The sequence below is a fragment of the Pinus tabuliformis genome, chromosome 2_2 (genome assembly GCF_031772625.1).
Source record: "Pinus tabuliformis cultivar Carrire ecotype Pingquan chromosome 2_2, CPIR1, whole genome shotgun sequence".
In the NCBI taxonomy this organism is placed as follows: Eukaryota; Viridiplantae; Streptophyta; class Pinopsida; order Pinales; family Pinaceae; genus Pinus; species Pinus tabuliformis.
This window is the reverse complement of record NC_142300.1, coordinates 654,255,912-654,279,464: the sequence shown is the minus strand read 5'-3', so window position 1 is coordinate 654,279,464 and position 23,553 is coordinate 654,255,912.

Below are 23,553 nucleotides of genomic sequence, written 5' to 3'. Positions count from 1 at the left end.
TGCTCTGATTTGGGCATTTGTTCATCATGGAAAGATTCAGAAATTTGTACAGTTGTTTGCATTTTATTATTTACTTTGACTGCTACTTGCATTTGCTGATTTCCAATCTGATTTTTTGAATTTAATGCAGAGAAACTTTCAGATTCCAATGCAGGTCTTTCTCCAAAATTGTTGTTGTTGTCTTCTTGTATTTGATCAGAAATATTTTCCAAGCTTTGTGAAACCTCTTCATCACAATTTATTTGCACATCCAAATTGGGATTCTCCTTTATGTTAGAAGGGGATGGAACAAAGCTTGAACTAATTTCATATGGATCGGGAATAGGAGGAAGAGAATAATTATGTTCAAACCAATCTAGTGATTCATCTTTCATAGGTTCATCTTCGACATTAAATTTTAAACAATTCAAATGAAATCGAATATTAAAATCTCTAACAGACTCATTTTCATTTCGTAGATATTCAATTTCATCACATACCTTATCATAATCATAGCGGTCAAATTTACAAACGAAAATTGTAACAAATTGATCCCAGCTGTGAATTGAGGCAACCGGAAGAGTTCTACACCAGTTCCTGGCTTTTGCCGCAAATGTGAGAGTAAAAATTCTGCATAAGATGCCTTCATCAATTCCTTGAAAATCATAATTTGAAACATTTTGAATAAATTGAAGGACATGATTAAAAGCAGAAGAATTTCTCTCACCATTAAATTTTACCTGAGACAAGAGTCTTACCACTTCGGGTGGAGTATTGGAAGATGCACGTCCATGGATACAACTCCAAATTGGAAGTTTAAGAGGAGCCATCGTGATTAAATAGAATGTTAAAATTGAAAAGACTCCAACAGACAACAAGTTTCAGGCCCTCCTTCTAGCGCCATTATGTTGAAGCCTCGAAAATCGTTGCAACAACATGGGGGAGACCACCCGGTCCGGACCTTGGTTAGCAGCTCCTTTTCCGTTTGGAATGGTGGTTCCGACTGGTTCAACTAGGTCCAGTTACCTTCTCTCAATCTCTAATGGCTTTAAAATATGACTTTCATTCACCAATGGAAAAGAGACATCAGATCATCCTTCTTGTTGATCAGGCAAGAAAGTGATCCTTAAGCTGATTTAGGGCTCAGCCAATCCACTACTAAAGTTTGCCTCTTTGGGAAGAGGACTTAAAAGAATGTAGAATTTATTCTAAATGCAAACTTATTCTAAGATGCAAGCAACATGAACTATCTTAATTTTATCTTAATTAGGCAGATATAGATCTAACCTAACTAAGAGCAAGCATTTACAATATTGGGATTGAAATGTGTCGTTTATAATGAATATCAAGTTAATGAAGTAGTTCAATTAACTAACATTATGGATACCAAACACATCCTATTGAGACCCTTTAACTGAAATAATCAATCAACAACACTCAGGAAGTAGTTCACAAAGTGATATTGATCAGTTAATCAGTAACTTGAATTCTTAGACAATAATATGCGGAAGAAGTTCACAACATATCACTATTTATTCATCCAATATTAAAACACAGATTTATGAGTAAATAGTTACTCATAAATCTGAATTCAGTTCATAAGAGCAGAGATAAATAACAACATAAAATAGAAGCAAATTACCCATAACGACAAAAGTGCACAAATATGTAAGTAAATTGACACCATTCCTGTTATCATAAAATGAAACCAGCATTTAAAACAATAGTATTCGAAATACCAGTTTATTAATTCCATTTCTCCAGCTCTGGTCTCTAATAGTCCTTTACCATGCCTAAGCTTCTGCTTTCAAAAGCAGAGCTACAATAGTGCAAACTCTGTTTATTATACATAACTCAGGATGTAAAAGAAAAACCTCAATAATCTCCAGATCTGAGATTCCACTCCTCCCACCTACAACTCTAAATCCCTATTACAAAAGTGCTTTTAAAATTCCAGAATTGCAGAAGAGAGCAGCCCATATTACATTCTGCAATCTGCTATTTATAATTTTTTCAAAGGAATTATTGAGAGGAAAGTTTGTTGAAGAGAAATCTGTCCAATCCAATTTTCTTTGCTCAACATTTCAATTTTTAATTGTTGGGGCATTCTCATTGATTGAGATCTTTTTTTCCGTATATCTTCTATTGTTTTCCTGCAAAAAATAAATGAAAATGAATTAAAATGTAACAATAAAATCAAAATACCATTTCTGGCATTAAAACAAATCCAATCGAATTTAATTTAAATAAATCATTGAAAATAAAATATAAGCTCTCTATTGATGTCTGGGATAGTTTAATTGGCCAAAGATATCATTGATAAGCGAATCTGCAATTAGAAGAGGCTTAGAACAAATGAAAATGCAGAAAATAACTCAGAGAATTGATTTTGTTTTTAGAAATTCGGAGCTTGATCTTCTGCATGATTTTTGACCCAATTAATGACCAAATCTGTTAGTGAAACCTCCTCAGAAATGTTCTCCTTGATTTTATCTTTCCAATGAGCTGTCCTGGGCATCATTTGGCCAAGTAAAACTCATTCTATGAGCTTCCAAAGTTGATGAGTCAAATCTGGCATAAATCTGGAAATTCTGTTACTGGGCTAAAAATGAGAATTTCAATTAAAAATCTAATCCTAAATTAAAATTCTAATTATTTAATAATTAATTCTAATTTAATTATTAATTAAGAACTAAGCTAATTAAGTAATAAACTATTTATTAATTAATATTAACCTAACTAATTAACATAATTAACTATTTACAAACTATTTAATATTAACATAAATAATATTTAAATTTAAATTTAATTAAATATTATATATTAATTAATTTAATTAATATAATATACTTAATATTAAATATTTTAAACTATTAAAAATAAACTAACCTACCACTATCCTATTTCACTCACGTACCTTTCCTATTTTACTCATTTATGAGTGGGCTTTTAAAATAATGAACACTATGTTTAATTCTTGTGGTCCTCATCGCATATCGGGGATCGGGGATGTGAGGGCTATCGGGGTTTAAATAAAATTGTGATAAGGATTCTCGATGCAATGTAAACTCTCGATGCGATTAAGTTTTTGTTTTTTCTGTTTTTTATATGTTTTTTATTTTATATATATATTATGTATTAAATTTTATTTTAATTAAATTAATTATATTTTACATATTAATTAATTTAAAATTTAACACTAAATATCAATTTTTTATTTTGGTTCAGTTTTTATGAATGTTTAGTTTAGTTGCGAAATTTTCTAAACTACAGCCACTCCGAAAATAAATAAAAAGAATAAAAATAGCATTTTTAACCCAGACGAGATAAATGATGGGACTTTAAAGGAGTACCATTTTCAAACCAATTGACCAAAGGAGGTAAAGCAAGCATCAATGGGAAGCTTATTAAAGATCGATTTTAACAAAGTAATCAAAACAAGAATACAAAGAAAATGAAAAATTAACAATCATGTAGGATAATCAAATAAATAAAAATCCTAAAAGGTGTTTAGCCAAAAATTTATAGAAATGGTCCCCATTATTTGAAGTGAACAAGTCAAAAATGGGGGGGTTGTGTTTTACCACAGCAGAAGCTAAGGGTTGGTATCCAAACTAGATTTGACGAGGCAAAAGTTGAAAGAGAATTTACTGAGAAAGATTGCATTGCTCATTAACTCATCACATAACACTCAGAACAAATTTGGAAACGTGGTTACAATGAAAAGTACTTCCATAAACAACAAAATTAACCCCATCATTCCAGAAGTAGCAGACCAAGTTACTCCACCAGACACTTCAGAAATGTCTCCCACATTGGATTATAACATACTTGATGATATGAAGAAAGCTTGCGCAAATATTTCACTCTTTTAACTAACAAAGATCATGAGCCAAAGGGAACTTATTATCCACGCACTTGAACAATCCGCCTCAGGTAACAAGGCTTCTTTGCATAATGGATCTGGTAAGTCCTATGGTTCCCTAGAGTTTGTACTTAATGCTTTAACATTAGATGCGAACACACTCTACCCTAGATTTTTGTTTACGTTTGAAATTTTCAATTATAATGTACACAATTGTTTAGTTGATTATGGTGCATTGGTGAATGTAATGCCTCTATCTATAACAAAGAAAATCAATGGAAAATGGGATAAAATAGATGCATGGATCATCCAACTGGAGAAGGCTCTTGTCCATGCTATAGTTGAACTCATAAATGTTTTTATTCGCTTATCATCCAATCATCGAGTTCACTAGTGTATAAATATAGTAATTGTGGGCATTCCGGAAGCATATGGTGTTTTGTTGAGTTGAGACTAGTCCAGCAAACTACAAGGTATTTTGTTACAGACTAGTCACACTTATGGATTTCTTATAAGGTCATAAACAATCAAATATGGGTAAACTCATAGCCTTACATGAAGCATATTTTCACTCCCTTCGAGGGTAAAAATGAACCAATTTCTTTCGCAGATCTTATCTTTCGAAATTACTTTTTAAAGAGTGGTCTAGGGTGTTATCTTGCTCAACCATCCCTAGTTCCACCAAACACACATTTGGACCTCCTTCCCAATCCAACTAGCGAAAATGACATTTGTACAGTAAGTAGTAGTAATAGTATTACTAGTGTAGTGCATTGTCCTTATACATATGATGTTTGGACATTGTATTTTAATGGTTCGAAGACGCAGGAGGGATCTGAAGCTGGTTTTGTTTTAGTAGACCTGCGACAAAGAAAACATAATCTCTAGCCGCTTGGAACTTGAGTGCATGAATAACACCGCAAAATATGAAGCACGCATCCTAGCATTACAGAGGCCATTGACCTCAATGTTGGAATCCTTAAAGCAGTACATACTCAAATATTGTCGTACAGAAGGTATGTGCTACTATACATTGTGTGTCACCTCATCTAAAAAGTTATTAATAAGATGTATGGCGTTTAATTTCTCATTTCCAAGCTTTAAATATTATTTATGTTCCTAGGATGCATAATGAAACTGTGAATGCATTAACATATGTTGCACCTATGTTATCACTACTTAGGGATGGTTTTTCTATTGAGATTCTTATAAGCCATTTGTCCCTAATAATATTACTAATTTACACATTTTCAATGATGACCAGTAGATACTTCACTTCATGATGAACTTTGATGTATTCAAGGATGCAACTATCGATGAAGACAAGCATGAGAAAGTGTTGCATGTAATAGCCTCCTCCCACATCTACCCAAGTAACTGGCCAACCGGGTAAAAATGTGATGAGAAGTTACCATGATATGATTCGACCTCCTAAGTGACCTCAAGGAAGTGGAATCAATGGAAACACACCATACCAGACCTTCTACACCTGCTACGAGACTCCCATAATACATCCCAGTCATTCCACTGACCAGCCACTGGGTCCCGCTGAACTTTTAAACCCCTTAATGCTCCCTTGATATGGGCAAGTGAGCGTCTAAGAACCTCTAGACACACAGTGTCCAGGGACTTTTCTGCTCAAACCTATGCCTGCATCCCTGAGATTTGAGCCACTTTTCAAGCCCAGAATCCAGGATACTACCCAAAAACCCCTATAGCTTTTAGAATCCATAACTTACATTATGACAAGACTTAAAAATCAAAAAACTAACTCCAGGACTAGGCCTGACCATCCCTAACTGGGACTGACATTCTGTCAAACACTTGGCATCAATGCAATCTACAAGAAATGAATACAAGACAAAGCATAAATGACTAATAACTCATATGAGACTTGACAAGAAGGATCACCACCCTGTTCCTTTAACTATTTTGACATTAATTAGGCATTGCATCTATTATCCTTTCAGTTACAAGTAAATAAATGAAATAACCATTATAATAACCAGTCACATAACCATGCTTATAACCAGCATTAAACCATGAAAATAAAAATGAGATAACAACCATTAAAGCCACATATTAAGAAGTACAAAATAAATATAACTTAGCTTTTATTAAACATAGGCAAAGACAACCAGGTTTGAGACTTCCACATACCACCCGACCATAGACATGGTTGAACCAAATATCTATTTCATCCAATCACCCTTGTGCCATATTCCAAGCATGAATGTGGGATCTCATGGATAAACCAATCCAAAAACAAGGAAATACAGAGGTTAAACCAGCTCCACCCTCACCAAACCGTGATCTCACCAAAACTGGCATCGATACCATAAAACGAAACCAAGCTATGAATGCCTTCGGAATCCATCACTATTCTTGATGAATTTTTTGTCTCCTTGCCTCTCATGCTTTACCGCAATCCACATCGGATCACTTGACCCTAAACCGAAAATCTGCCCTCAGGATTTACCATGTATCTCATCAAATCTGGTTAAGGAATTCCTAGCCCTTTGAGAATTTTCCTGAGACACCTCCGCCCCAAATTCTCAAACCATCCGAAAATTCCAAATTTCAAACCCGAAAAACCAATCCCATCACACCATGGCTATCCAAAAAAATCTAAGGCTAGACTGAAAACCACTGGCATAACCTGGCAAAACCATGCCACCGACAGCAAGAGAACCATACACCAACATACAAAGCCATGCCTAGCAAAACTAACTAGGAAATCACACATGTAATATGTTACTTGGAAGTATTCCTGTTGAATTTGTTTGATCCTACTCTTCCTTGCTTGATCCTTTCTTTCCTTCCTTTCCTTTGCTTGATTTTTCCTTCCTTGCTCCAAAGCTAAAGTGATCCAAGAAAACTGTAAGTGTCCAAGAGTGAGATAGAGAAAGAGAATAATGAGAGAGCTCCAAAACTGAACTGACAAAAGGTTACAAACTGATTCTCAGAAACTGTTTTATTAATTAGGCCTCTATTTTCTTCATTTCCATTTTTTCCTTTTATTTCCTCCTCACATGTAACTTGTGACCTTTTACCTTCCTTTTCTCCTAATTTCCTTTATTTTCATAATTAAATGTGCCAAAAATTCGTTTTTTTCCTTTTTAATGCCTTAGCCATTGCATTTTCCAATTTCCCTTAGCCATAAACACATCCAATGATGCCCACTGGGATATATTTTCCCAACATTCATCTTGGAATACATGTCCCTTAACCATGATCTTATTTTTCCTTCAATTAACTTGTATTACATGAACTTTTAACCAGCAGTCGTTATAGACCCTCCCCCTTGGGGAACACTGTCCTTGGTGTTAAACTGCACCAATACCTCAACAAAGCCACTAAAAAGAAAACATACTGCCCATGGATCTTTATAACTTAGCTCATTGCAGTATTTACAATGAATGACCTTCTCAAAAGCAAAACATCATGACAACATGACAAGATAGCAGCCATACCGCTTATTGGAGCTTTATAACTCAGCTCATGATGATATTTACATCCATATACATATTCACATACCAAAACTTCAACAAATCATATTCCAAACATATACCAAACATTAAACCAAAAATGCTTTGCCTCAACCTGCAAACAATGAAGGATACATGGCTCACATCTGATCCGCCATCTCCCATGTAGCTTCTTCGGGCCCAAAGTGCTTCCACTGCACTTTAACTTTCTCTATGGCTCTATTTTTTAGCATGAGATGCTTCCACTACAATATGCACTAAGGCTTCAACTAGAATTCTCCTTCTTTCTCCACCTGCAATACATATTAATCAATAATATGATCAACATCTTGTATATACCTTTTAAGCAATGAAACATGAAAACATCATGGACTTTCACTGTTGGAGGCAGTGCAAGTCAATAGGCCATCAATCCAATCCTCTCAAGGATCTCAAAAGGCCCGCAATACCATGGTGCCAACTTGGCACATGATCAAATCCTCAAAGAGATCTTTTTGGGCTTGATGCACAAATACACATGATCCCCAACCTTAAACTCATCAAATTCCCTACACTAGTCCACATAACTCTTTTTCTATCATGTGTTGCCTTTAGCTTCTTCTTTATAACCTACATTTCCTATTCTATGTTTTCCAACGTATCTGATCTAATAAGTACCTTGTTCACTGGATCACTCCAGTTGATGGGAGTATTACAACTTCGTCCATACAGTGCCTCGAAAAGACTCATTCTCAATGACTCCTGATAACCATTGGTGTATGCAAACTCAACCAATGGAAGATACTCCTCCCGTTTTCTCTGCTAGTGCATCACGTACATCCTCAACATATCGTGCAAGATCTTGTTGACCCTATATGTTTGCACATCTATCTGTGGATGATAAGTTGTACTGAAGGCCAATTTTGTACCCAAACCTACAAATAGTTCCTTCGAAAACTTGGAAGTGAAATTTGCATCCCTGTCTGACACAATCTTCTTTGTAACACCATGTAATCTCACAATCTCCTTAATGAAAACATGTGCCACCTCGCTAGTTGAATATGTAGTCTTCACTGGAATGAAGTGAGCTACCTTTCTCAACCTGTCGGCCATGACCATAATAGAATCATGTTGTCTCACTATCCTCAAACGATCTTTAATGAAATCCATGGAAATGACCTCCCATTTCCATTCCAAAATCGGAATAGGTTGTACTAGACCACATGGATTCTTACATTCCACCTTTAGCTACTAACAATCCAAACATCTAGCCACGAACTCCGCCACTTCCTTCTTCAGATTCAGAAAATAGTAGAAATGCTTCACCGTCGTCAATGTCTTCTGATATCTTGAGTCACCTGAGTATGGATTGACATGAAACTCCTTCAATATAAGCTTCTTGAATTCACTGAAATCTGGCACATAGATCTTCTCCTTGAATCTCACCAAACTGTCTGTTATGATGTGATAGTCTGCATTCTGATCACCTATACCTGTACTTTTACATGTCCTTGTACCTATACTTTTACATGTCCTTGTACCTGTACTTGTACCTATACCTGTACTTGAACCTATACATGTACCTATACCTCTACATGTACCTATAAATTAACTTGTACATGTACCTATACCTGTACCTATACTTTGTTGTAAACCATACATAATCTCCATGTACCTGTCATCCCTCTATACTACCTGTAAGATCCTATCCTATAACTTTTTCCCCTAAGAGCTCATAGCTGTTATACAAATCACCTATACCTTCCTGCTAAGAGCATTTGCAACCCGATTCTCCTTTCCTTTAATGTATATGATTTCAAAGTCAAACTCACTAAGGGTAGCCAACCATCTAGCTTGCTTGGCATTTAGATTCAGTTGGTCAAACAAGTATCTCAACCCATTGTGATCGCTTATCAATACAAATCTTTTGCCAAGAAGATAATGCATCTGCATCTTCAAGGCATGAATAACAGATGCCATCTCAAGATCATGAGTCATGTAGTTATGCTCAGGCTCACTTCCTAGACTCATAGCACACCACCTATACCTCCTGCATAAGGACTCAACCAAGTCCTATTTTACATCCACTTATACACACTAAAAACTATTTATTTGGATCTGCAATCTTAAGGAATGGACCATTGGTCAACAACTACTTCAGTTGCTCGAAACTAGCTGCACATTCTTCTATCCATTCAAACTTCGTACCTTTCCTCTGCAAGTATGTTATAGGATATGCAATGCATGAGAAATTCCTAATGGACCTCCTGTAATAGCTTACCAATCCCATAAATGATCTCACCTCATCCACATTCTTAGGAGTTTCCCACTCCATGATGGCCTTTTCTTTTCTAGATCTACCACTATGCCTTCCTTGGAAACATGTCCCAAGTAATGCACCTCTGTCTGAAAGAAGTTGCACTTGCTAAGTGTGGCATACAACTAATGCTCTCTTAGAAATATCAGCACTTTTTCTAAATGCTCAGCATGCTCTTCTTCATTCTTAAAGTATATCAAGATGTCATCAATGAATATAATAACCAAATTTTCTAGATAAGGATGCAACACATTATTCATCAAACACATAAATGTAGTTGGGGAATTAGTCAACCCAAATGGAACTACAACAAAATCCTAATGCCCATACCTGGTTCTTAACACAGCCTTGTAGTTATCCTCTTCCTTGATGCGTACCTAATGATATCCAGATCTCAAGTCGATCATCAATCCTCGGTAATCGGTACATGTTCTTGATCATTACCTTGTTCATTTGCCTATAATCAATGCATAATCTAAGAGTACCATCTTTCTTCTTTATGAAAAAACATTGGTGCACCCCGAGGTGATACACTTGGCCTAATGTATCCCTTTTCAAGCATCTCCTTTAACTGCAATTTCAACTCTACTAGCTCAGGTGTGCTCATGTTGTAAGGTGCCTTTGATGCTAGTGTTTCCCCTAGCACCAACTCAATAGAGAAATCTACTTCCTTGTGAGGAGGAAACTCTAGAATATCTGATGGGAACACATCCTGATACTACTGCAATACAAGGTACCTCTTGAATATTTATGCATCCTCAACATCTTTACCCTTGTCACTAGATATATGCACTACAAACATCAAATAACCTTTCCTGCAACTACGGTTAGCCTACATAGTGGTAACCATCCTCACTGATGTAGGCTTCTTCTTTCCCTGCAAAATTCTATTTTCCCCATTGTCATCCAAGAACTCAATACCCTTGTTGAAGAAATGCACTTTGTTCCTGTGAAGGTACAGCCAATCCATGCCCAAAAGCATACTATATGATCCCGATGGCAGTACATTCAAATGTGTTGTTGTAGGCATACCATTTAACTCAAATGCACAAGCTCTTACCCAATGGTGAACTTTCTTCTTTGTATCTATAGCCAACTATATCAACCAAGATTATGCATGCACCTCTTTTCTCAAACCACACTTATCCACCAAGCTAAGATTAATATAATTATAATTAGATCCAGGATTAATCAAAATAGAAACAACTTGATCACAAAGCTTTCCATCCATCTCAATGATAGATGCTTGATGATCTGCTTTCCTATTGTCAACACTTGCATAAATTTGAAGAATGTTATGACCAACATCCCCAACTGTATGTGTCTCCTGAGAACTATAGATATGGGGTCTACCACCCTGATACTGCGGACAATCCCTCTTATGATGATCCTTGCCACATATCCAACACTGCAACAGTGCTCTACCATTAGCCCTATTCTGTTGATCTCCACGTTCCTTCTCAACTATATTGAACTTATTGTAAGGGACTACATTTTCTTTCTCACTTGCATCTTGCGGTCTTCCCCACTTTGGTGGCCATTTTCCTTTAACTTTTTCATTTCCTTTCAAGTCATGCTTATGCTCAACTTTGCACTTTGACTGCTCATAACAATGTTTCATATTTTGTATGGTCTCCTCCAACAATCTAGGCTCATCGAACTCAAACTAGTCTATTTTTGCTAATGGAAGTCCATTGATGAATCTCTTAACCAAGGCCTTCTCCTCCTTGAGGTAAGGCACATATCTCAACAACTCCAAGAACCTGGTAGTATACTCATCAATTGTCATGAAACCCATCTGCAACTCATAAAACTCCTTAGCTTTGTCATCATAGTACCTTTCCAACAAATAATTCTTCTTGAATAGCCTCTCAAACTCATTCCAAGCCAAGTCATCTTCCTGAATGCCTTTAACATTCTTCACATATTCCCACAAAATATTTTATTTCCCTTTAAGACTGAAAGTGATCATCTTTTGAAGCAACAACACTTATAGCTTGTTGACTTTCATGTATTTTCAAGAGGTATTTTATAATAATAATTTATTATATATAAAATGTCCAAGGATGATTGGATGTTACAATGAGGCCCTTCTTATATACCTAGATAGGTATCCTTTCATGTTTCGGCATGTATTTTAGACTTTCCTTTTCACTTAACTAATGACTACTTAACATAATCATTACTTGATTATTGAATATTTACATTTATTCATATGTATTTAATTTTATATAATTTATATTCTTAACATTGCCCTTTCCCTCAAAATCTTTGTCCTCAAAGCTTGTACAAACAATTTCCTTCACATTCGTGTCAATCATCTCGGTGTGTATAATTTTTTAGTGATACTCCCATGGAATTACAGCTTATCCATTTAATTTATTATTATTATTATTATTATTATTATTATTATTATTATTATTATTATATATATATATATATATATATTCCAATTTCTTTTAAATAATAATAATAATAATAATATTATTATTATTATTATTTTAAATTATCTACAATGTAATATATTTATATATTATAACTATATAATAATTAATGGTAATAATCGAACTTGATACGGTGCCTTGCCATTTGGTCAAATTGGCGCTTGGTTGGAATGTTGGTGAAAAGGCGGTTGGAAAAGGCGACAACAACTGGGATCAAAAGAAGCGGAATAATTTTCTAGTTGGAAAGAGCAACACGATGATGGTGGATACACCTAGCTGGCAGAGATTTATGTCGAGTTCAACGGGAATGGTTATCGCTCTACCTTGGTACTTGTTAGGGAATTTGGGCTCATCCTCCTCCTCCTCCTCCTCACTCTTTGACTCCTCATCTCCCCAATCCTCTACAAAATCATCCCATTTGCCCCCTTCCACTATTTTGGTCTTCTCATCATCCAACAATACATTTTCTATATATACTCCATCATCCCTTCTATTGAGTGCTGAGAAATATAGGTGACCGTGCATGACATGTTGGCTTTCGCTCACACCACTTCCAGCTCCATTTACAACTGGAATAAAGTAAATAAAGTTGAAACCTTCAAAGAGAATGTGTAGTTTGTGATAAGAAATGGAAATTGTGTTGTATAAACACTTCACAATAATATTATTTAATAAGCTCACCGGAATATAATTTGGAAGCCTATCCAAGGTATCAAAATTCAAGTTTTTAAGACACAGCGAATTTAGGTTAATATATTGTCAATGCCATCTACTATTATTTTCTCCACTTCCCGAGAGTTTCCGTATTCCATCTGCTTCTGATGAAATTGCACTTCTTCGTTGCCATATGTAGCTCTCTTCCTCACAATTGGTTGCGTAAATATGTCTTCCCAATCTTGGCAAGGAAGGGAGTTTCTTCCAATGAATGTTGAACTCTCTTAAATCGAGCATCCACACATGGTACAGGTCAAGCTGAAACATTTTCTCTTTTGCTACAAGGCCTGGAATGAGTGCATATGCACGCTCACCGTCGTTCGCAATTTCAATTTTGTGTTTTGATATCAAAGCAATTGGAGGTGGGGGAAGCATACTAGTTAAACAAAGAAAAGGATTCCACACCCACAGACTAAAATGTTCATTGCAATGCGTGTTGGACTCTGGATAAAATATGTGAGTTACAATGGATGGTTCAGGTGAGAGGAGATGCTCATACCATAATGGGTAATGCTCTGTCATAAATTTATTCCATGATCGACTCAGCAAGTGCAAGACCGGCTACTTATCCCATGGAGATTTATGGGACAATCGAGGAATTATTTCCACCAAAACAAAAATCATCGCTAAGACCATTTACCAAATATTTTTCTATGTTGGATGTCTCAAATAAAGCTTCAGACTCCACGTGTTTCACAAAAACAATTGTTTTGATGGACTCAAAACTTGACTATACATCATGAAAAGTTTTACTCTTAGACTCAACATCTTGGTTTGAGGTTTGGATTTCTGCAACAGTATAATCTGAATCTTTCCTGCTGTCATTTTCCATGGTTCCACTTTTAGTGTTCGTCACTGAACTGTATTCTCCTTCTCCACTTCCTATGTGGAAGTCCATTTTCTCTTTTTCCTTCCTTGCAAGGGAATGTGATTGAGTGTTAACCGGCCTCCATGACACCCTTTCAGGTCTTCATCTTGTTGTAATCATGTGTTTCCTTTGACCATTCATTTGTCCGACTCATAGCCTTGATCCAGGACGTGCTCCTCTTAGCTTGCAAATGATTTACTGAATGGGGAACTATAATTGTCAATTGAACTGCTTGCCAAAATTGATCAATGTTGGCCAATGTCCTGCCAGAGATCATGTCGTTGTGCCACAGATCTCTTATGAATCGATAAATATAGGATGAACTTTCACTGGGAGATTTTGGTTTGTGTCTTAACGCTAAAGGCTTCTCATCCTCGGAGTCAACACCACACATAGGGGAACCTTCACTGGGAGGTTTTTTCAACTGTTTTACGTGAAACCTCATACGCAAGGGAACATCATAATCTTGATCTACATTATTCTTATCCACATCAAGACCATCTTCATCGGAATCATTATCTTGATCTAGATCATCCTCATTATCATCATTCTGATAAAAAATCTTCTTCTTCTACTTCACCTTGTTTTGTTTCTTCATCATCATTATTATCTTCCTTATTATCGATTTCCTTTAAACGTGCTTTAACTTCTGCACATGATTTTTCCCAATGTTTAAGCTTTTCTTGAATTTTACTAAACTGCTCAATGCATTTAGGATGTAAATGTAATGGCATATTGTGCGGCGATCAATGTTCAAAGACTCACATGGTTATATTGTATGGCACATAAATTTCAAAGACTCGCATGGCTCTCATACCACTGAAGCAAAAACACTTACAGCTTGTTGACTTTAATGTAAAAATACACAAGAGGTATTTTGTAATAATAATTTATTATATATAAAATGTACAAGGATGATTGAATGTTACAATGAGGCCCTTCTTATATACCTAGGCAAGTGTCCTTTCATGATTGGGCATGTCTTTTAGACATGCCTTTTCACTTAACTAATGACTACTTAACATAATCATTACTTGATTATTTAGTATTTACATTTATTTAATTTTATATAATTTATATTCGTAACATCTTTTCTTTCATGTTCTCTAAATAATCATGCAATCTCAAGAACTTCCTCATACCAAGAAACCATGCCACTACATCTTGTGATTTATTCATCTCTTCATCGGATGTAGGTGGATTTTTTTCTTAAACTCATCCGGAAAATATCCCTTGTGACTCCTTGTGTAATGATGATGGCGATGACAATCATAACTCAAGTCATAACTAGAACTAGAATAGTACTTGTGTCTATCAACCCTTATATTCATAGTATCCAAGGACCTATCATCTCTGATCGTGTCTTCTCCATCCAACCTGCACTCACCATGAGACTTGTTTCCATGTACCCCATTAGTCCCTTCCTCCTGCTCATGGTTGATCCGAAGTGGTCCCTGTCACTGCAATTCTGACAAACTCTAGAGTATCATTGCATTTACCTCTGCTTGTTTCTCATGTTCCTGTATGATTCTGTCATTATCTGCCTTGCAACTCCTTATTTCTACCTTTAATATTCTCAATGTCTCTACCAAATCAGAAGAGTTCCCAACACCACGCTACTCATATGATCCATAGGGGGAGTCTCGGGAAGTGTAGTCTACCATATTTCTAGTCATCTATAATATTCTTCCTGCGAGGTATATCATGTTAGCTAAAACAAATCACAATAAACCAAGGGGAGGATACCTTGTTTGCAAGCTCAAAATATCAGCGTAATACATGTATAACATAATCATGACAGCATATAGAAGTATAACACATAGGCATGTAACCATATATCCATCATTCTAACTAGAGTCTGGTCATAAATGCATGACCATATCAACTACACATACCATTACCTCATGCATGACAACAACTACCATATCACTGTACATTTGACAACATGTAAGCATTGACACGCATATCAATTCATGACCAATTATATACTCATGGCGAAACACTCCACAAAAAGACCATCAACTTCTCATGGCGACCTCACTACAACCACGACCCATGCCATACAAATGCAGCAAGTACATGGCCTTACAACACAAGAAACACACATGCAACTGACATGAATGCATGACCAACACACAACCTATCAAGTCCAAAGGGTGAAACATGCTCTGATACCACTCTGTAACAACCTCCTCCCACATCTACCCAAGTAACTGGCCAACCAGGGTAAACATGTGATGAGAAGTTACTATGATATTATTCGACCTCCTAAGTGACCTCAAGGAAGTGTAATTGATAGAAACACATCATACCAGACCTTCTACACCTGCTACACGACTCCCATAATGCATCCCAATCATTCCCATAACCAGCCCCTGGGTCCCTTTGAAATTTTAAATGACTAAACCCCTAGATTCTCCCTTGATATGGGAAAGGTTGTGTCTGAGGACCTATGGACACATGCACAACATGGATATTCCAATGACCAAGGACTTTTCTTCGCAGACTTGTGTCAGCGTCCCCAAGATTTGAGCCACTTTTCAAGACTTGAATGTAGGATACTGCCCAGAAACCCCTGTAGCTTTTAGATTCCATAAATTACATTATGATAAGACTTACAAATCAAAAAACTGACTACAGGACTAGGCCCGACCATCCGCAACAGGTACTGACATTCTGTCAAACAATTGGCATTAATGCAATCTACAGGAAATGAATACAAGACAGAGCATAAATGATTGATAACTCACATGATACTTGACAAGAAGTATCACCAACCTCTTCTTTTAACCATTTTTACATTAATTAGGTATTGTGTCCATTATCCTTTTAGTTACAAGTCAATACATGACAATAACCAGTCACATAACCATGCTTATAACCAGCATTAAACAATGAAAATAAAAATGAGATAGCAACCATTAAAGCCACATATTAACAAGTACAACGCAAGAGAACTTAGCTTTTATTAAACATAGGCAAAGTCGACTATGTTTGGGTCTTCCACATACCACCCAACCGTAGGCATCATTGAACCAAATCTTTCTTTCATCCACTCACTCCCATGCCATATTCCAAGCATGAATGTGGGATCTCATGGATAAACCAATCCAAAAACAAACAAGGGAATCTAGAGGTTAAACCACCTCCACCCTCACTAAATCATGACCTCACCAAAATTGGCATCAAGACCACAAAACCAAACTGAGTTAGGAATGCCTTCGGAGTCCATCACTCTCCTTGAGGAATTTTTCATCTCCTTTTCTCTCAGGCTTTACCACAATCCACATTGGATCACTAGGCCTAAAGTTGAGACTCCACCCTCAGTATTTACCGTGTATCCTGCCAAAACTAGTCAAGGGATTCCTAAGCCTTTGGGAATTTTCCTAAGACCACCTCCGCTCCAAATTTCGAAACCTTCTGGAAGTTCCAAAGCTCAAACCCAAGAAAAAAATCCCATCACACCATGGATATCTGGAAAAAGGAAACGCTAGGATGAAGACCACTTTCATAACTTGGCAAAACCATGCCACCAACATCAAGAGAACCATAAAGCAACATGCAAATCCATGCATGTCAAAACCAACTAGAAAACCACACATGCAATATGTTACCTACAAGTATTCCTACTGAAGTTGCTTGATCCTTGCTTTCCTCCCTTTCCTTTGCTTGATTTTTCCTTCCTTGCTCCAAAGCTAGAGTGCTCCAAGAAAACTCTAAGTGTCCAAGAGTGAGAGAGAGAAAATAATGAGAGAGCTCCAATACTGAACTGAAAAAAAGTTACAAACTGATCCTCATAAGCCATTTTATCAATTAGGCCTCTTTTTCTTCATTTTCCATTATTTTCCTTCCATTTCCTCCTCACATGCAACTTGTGACCTTTTACCTTCATTTTCTCCTATTTTCCTTTATTTTCATAATTAAATGTGCAAAATATTCCTTGTTATTCCCTTGGCCATTGCCTTTGCCAATTTCCCTTAGCCATAAACACATCCAATGACTCCCACTAAGATATATTTCCCCAACATTTAGCTTGGAATACATCTCCCTTAATCGTGGTCTTATTTTGCCTTTATTAACTTTTATTACATGAACTTTTAACCAGGGGTTGTTACATTGCCGGATGTTGCTTGTATAAACAAGGAAAACCCCATGTTGAAAGGCGTGGTATTGTTGGAAAAGATGTATGACTTTCAAAATCACTTCAAAGGGCTAGTCAACGCAAGAACCCACAGTTCCATGTTGTCGCATGAACAAATAAATCTTGGAACAGAAAAATATCTGAAGTTTGTCAATCTCGGTACTTGTTTCACACCATAGGAGCGGAAATCCTTCATCTACTTAAATCAATACCAAGATGTTTTTGTATGGACAGATGATGAGCTCAAAACTTATGATACGCGAATAATCCATCACGTCATTCTGATCAAAGAAGGGGCCAAGCCTTTCCAACAAAAGTTGTGAAAGGTAGCTCTAACACTTGAGCCTCTGATTCAAAAAGAGTTGAGGAAGTCGTTGGATGCTCGAATCATATACCAAGTGCGACATTCTAACTGGGTATCAAATCTGGTCCTAGTGAGGAAAAAGTCTAGGGAAATCCACTTGTGTGTTGATTTCAGAAACTTGAACCACGCCTCGAACAAATATAACTACCTTGTGTTGTCTGTGGAATAGATATTGTAGACAGGATCATGGTCATAAATTTTCTTTATGTTGGGTGGTTATTCAGGTTACAACCAGGTTCAGTCTCATATCCTAATAGACTTAAAAACACCTTTTCGCATGAAGTGGGGCACGTTCGCATTCAGAAGAATGCCATTTGGGTTGGTAAATGTCAGTGCGACATTTCAGCGTGCAATGGACATCACATTTTGGGCACTGATCGAGCAGAGCGTAGTGCTCTATCTTGACGACATCATGGTGTTTTCCAAGAAGAGATCAAACCACTTATGCCATTTGAAGAAAATTTTCGAGCAATGTCGCAAGTACGAGATATCCCTTAATCCTAAGAAGAGAATTCTTGCAATGTCTGGAGGTAATCTTTAGGGCCACATTATTGTGAAAATTGGGATTAAGGTGTACCCGGATAGGGTTAAAACATTTATTTATATTCCCTTGCCAGTGAAAAAGAAAGTTATGCAGTCCTTCCTGAGGAAGATTAACTTTGTTTGCAATTTCATCTCCAATTATGCTCAAATTGTGAAACCAATGCAAGAGATGGTAAAGAAGGATGTGATATACATATCATACAAAAAGTAAAAGGATGCATTTATTGTATCAAGCTAGCTATTGCAGAAGCAACCGCCTTGTACATCCCATATTTCAACAAATATTTTATGTTGAACACTTTCTCTTCTAATACTTCTCTATTCATTGTGCGTACACAAAAGGATGATAAAAATAATGACTAGCCCATATCTTTCATGAGTACCAGCCTTCAAGGACCTGAGCTTAACTATCCTGCCATTGATAACCAGGCGTATGTAGCCTAAAAGGCGATAAATAACTTATGGACCTCTCTCTTGAAAAATCACTGCATCATCTTCGTTTTGCACCCAGGAGTCAAATCTTTGTTTGTTTAGCAAGAGTTGTGTGACAGGAGAGCGAACCTGATGACTGGTATACAAGAGTACAATTTATATTTCAATCCAGTTCACATGATCAAGGCCCGCGGTCTATGTCGTCTAGTAGCAAAAGCGGTGGATGAAAACGAAGAAGATCCATCTGGACGGGAGCAGGAGATTGAAATGTATAATGTTGGGAAAACTTCCCCCACTGCCATCACAAACTATTGGTACGCAGATGTGCGTTAGTACCTTGTGCACGGAGCCTTTCCCTCTCACTTATCTGCACGATAGAAGAGGGCACTCAGACTAAAAATGTGATCTTATCAATTGGTGCATGGGGTGCTTTTGAGAAAAAACCATAATGGAGTATTTCTCAGGTGCCTGGAAGCGCACAATTCAGAGAGATTGTCATGTGATCTCCATGATAGATCAGCTAGGGGACACTTTGTGGGTGACACAACTGCACATAAAGTTATGTGGGTTGGTTTCTATTGCCCCACATTATTCAAAGATTCTCATGCTTATATCCACAAGTGTTTGGTCTGTCAGAAGTGTGTTAGCTGAAGTAAGAATTCAGTTGCTCCATTCTAACCTATTGCATAGGAAGAAATATTTAACAATCGGGCTTAGATGTGATTGGTTAAATTTTTCCTCACTCGTCAAAGAAACACCATTATTTTCTCACTGCTACAGACTACTTTACATGGTGGGCAAAAGCAGTTCCGCTCAAACAGGTGAATGATCATGAAGTCATTAACTTTCTCAAGCAAAACATCATTTCCACGTTTAGCATTCTGACTTCACTTGTTTTTTGCCAATGAAACACATTTTTCATTGTTAAAATTATATGATTTTACAATCGAAAATGGAATTGTATTGAGACATTCAACTAATTATTATCCACAATGAAATGGTATTGTTGATTGTACAAATAACAACCTCATTTGTATCATCAGGAAGACCATTTTCTCTAAACATAGGAATTAGCCCTCCGCTTTGGTGAATGCCTTATGGGCTAACCAAGTCATGCCAAAACCTTCTCTAAATACGTCTCCTTACTTCCTAGCGTATGGAAAATAATTCATTGTGAAAATTCCTAGATATAACAATCTTTGGAATCCTACTGCAACCAGCTAAATCTACTTCACTATATTGTAAATTACATTACAAGCTTATTCTAGATTTCTTCTTGAAACATTGAATTAAATTATTGAAACAGCATACACCAATTAAATATGATTCTGAAACATAGAAACTGACCAAGGAAAGTAGAAACACATAGGACACAATTATTTTTGGAAAAATATCCCCGGAAAAACCCAATGCGAGAAAATCGGTACATCAGCTTTGAGGATTTATTATTATTAAGCAATAGAAAAATTTGAATACATCTTTGAATACCTCACAGGGTTATTCAGTTACAGAGGTAAAAATTGGCAAAATCTTTGTGAGTTTTACCTCACACAATCACAAAGAAAACCTGGTTGATCCAGCTGCTAGATGAAGTGCCCCTGGCAGGAACTACGCTACCTCTATGTTGTCCTAGCATCAATCCTTCTAGGCACTGCGTCACCTAGTTGGGGATTCGATCAGTAGCCTAGAGTCACTTCTCTCAGCCTCCCAGTCTCACGTCCTGGCTTCCAGCTGTTGAAACTGACCCTCTGCTCTGATTTTTGACTTTCTCTCTCTACCTTTGCATCACTTCTATGTGGCCCTGCATCAGCCTCTACGTCAAGGCTTCTGGATCACTTACTGTTTATCTCTGTTGATGTATCTCCAGCTGAGAATCTCTCTCCCCAAAAGATGTTATCCCTGCCCCTCAACTGCAAGAGATTTCCTCAATCGATTTTTCCTCCTAAGAACTTCTCACTTCAAAAAAATGATTTTCTATATCTCTCTGTGTGTTTTCCAAATGACGTTCAATCTTCCTTAAATAATCTTCTCACTGACATTCAATGGCCCATATTAAAAGCTAATCAGTGTCTAAGATCATTTTATCTTGATCCTCGTCTTCTTCTAGAAGTTACACCCACAATTAGATTAATACCCATTAATATTTTTAATTTCCTAAGTTTATACTTAGGGGCCCATTAAAAAATATTAATTATTTTAATAAAATTGTTTCTCGATGGAATTTCCAAAAACTCTTTCTGGGTTCTTTGGAATACATGTTCCCAAGCCTTCGTGCAAAGTTTTAGGCCTAGATCATATCCGATGTTACCCCAAATCAACAGTCATCCTACCCCCCAACATCTAGTTGTCTTCCCTTTAGCTTTCAAAAGAATCACAAGGCAAGCCATGTTATTGGTTCAGCATAGGATAGACACCCTTCACAAGCTGCGGGAAGAAAGGAAAAAAACAAAAGAAAACTTTTCTCTTCACCAGAGTCATATCAAGAGGTGTTTTGACAAGAAGTCTACAGGGTTTAAAAATGACTTTAATGTGGGAAACTTAGTCTTGAAGTGGGAAAAATCCCACGAGGACAAAGGAAAACACACTAAGTTCCAATCCTTGTGGATCAGACCATTCACTGTACATGAAAAGATTGGCAAATGCATGTATTGTCTCCAATCACTGGATGGGAGGATTGACTCTCTTCTTGTCAATGGTCAAGACTTAAAACAATATTTTCAATGATGATTTGGGGTTGTTCCCTGTGCTATGTACATATTTTCTTTCTTGTTTGATTGTTTTTTTGGTCTTGTCTTTTATTTTTTTGTGTAAAGAAGCATTGTGTGTGTACGTGTTTTCCATCTTCTTTGTTTGTGGCTAAGTTGAAAAGAGTCTTGTGATGCTACAAAATTTGGCTAACCTTCAATCCTCCTTCTTTATGTTGGTTACATCTTTTGGTCGATGAAGTTCCAACAGAAAATACGATCCATCTGTAAGGACAATTTTGGTCAAACCATGATACTTCTGTCTATTCAAGAAAACTTTTGCCCACGCTCGATTTTATGTTACAATGTTTTCACACTTATCCAATCAGTAGAAGAGGAAAAGGGAAAAATCTAAATGAGCAAAACTAAATCAGAGGTATCTACATGCTTCTATGAAGGAACAACCTCTCCTACTCTCAATAAATTGGGATCCATCTTTTTCCCATAAAATGAATAAGTGCCAATGCACAACCCTCTTTAAATATATAAATAAAGGTGAAAAAAAGAGAAAGGCTTCCCGCACGGAGAGGTGAAGTAAGCAACTCCGTCGGGGTACTGTCCAGGCTCGCTAGCAGTGGAGAAATGATTTTGTTCCTATAGTGACTATGTCAAGGTATTTTACAGGCCTGCTGGCAGTGGAGCAACATCAGAGATGAAAAATTATACTATGAAAATCTAAATCTCGTGAGATATACTACCCTTTCCAATTCGAAATATTATGATATTATTGAATCTTATGTTTGTGTTCAAATGAGAAGGTACAAAGGGGACCATGTTTATTCATGGGATAAGTGAGGAGGCCAAAGTGATCTGCACAATGAATCAATACTCACTGAGGAACTAAGACCCTGCACAGAAGAGACAACCAAGATAGAGAAGGTGGAATTCTACCAATGTGTCACCAAGTGTTGTTGCTGCTACGACGCCCTCCAAAATTTTGGCCTACACTCAATTTTGGAGCCTGCATTGGTATTTTACACCTATCATCACAAACACTAAGACTCACACATGTGTTTTCTTTAAGTGTTTTGATCTATTTCGCAAGAAAGGAAAAATGTCATATTTTCACAAGTGCCATCTAATGTATATAAGCTTGTTTTTGTGGTTTCATGGGGTTATCTTTGTGAAAATTAGTTGATCCTACCATGTAAACATTCATTGCACTCATTTCCAAAGTTTTAAGCATTGTCACACAAGTTTCATCACGATCGTCTTAAAGTGTATATTTGGTTTTGCACTTGTCATAAGTCGTCGCAAAGTTGCCTCATTGAGGGAAATGTGTTGTTCATGTGTCATGGATGATCTGTGTTGTTGTGTCATCAATTGCTCTAAGTGTGTGATCACAATCAAGTCATATCATTATTCACATCAGCTTCATTGATCACACACTTAGCCAAATTTCGGAAACTTTCAAGCAACTTGACCTCATCTGAACCCCCTGAACTATGCATTGCATAATTTTAGCCCTCTAACTATAGCCCTAACTCTTGACACTGCGTAATGTGCAGTTCCTGCCTCTCAGGAATGTGCACTGCGCAATCCCAATGCTCAAGCCTAGACCTTGGCCTCCAAAATTGCGGAATCAATCCCTCTAGCCTGGCCTTAACTACGCATTCGTAGTCTCTAAGCTCCCGAACTGTGCAATCGCATAATCATCAAGTCTACTTTGCCTTAC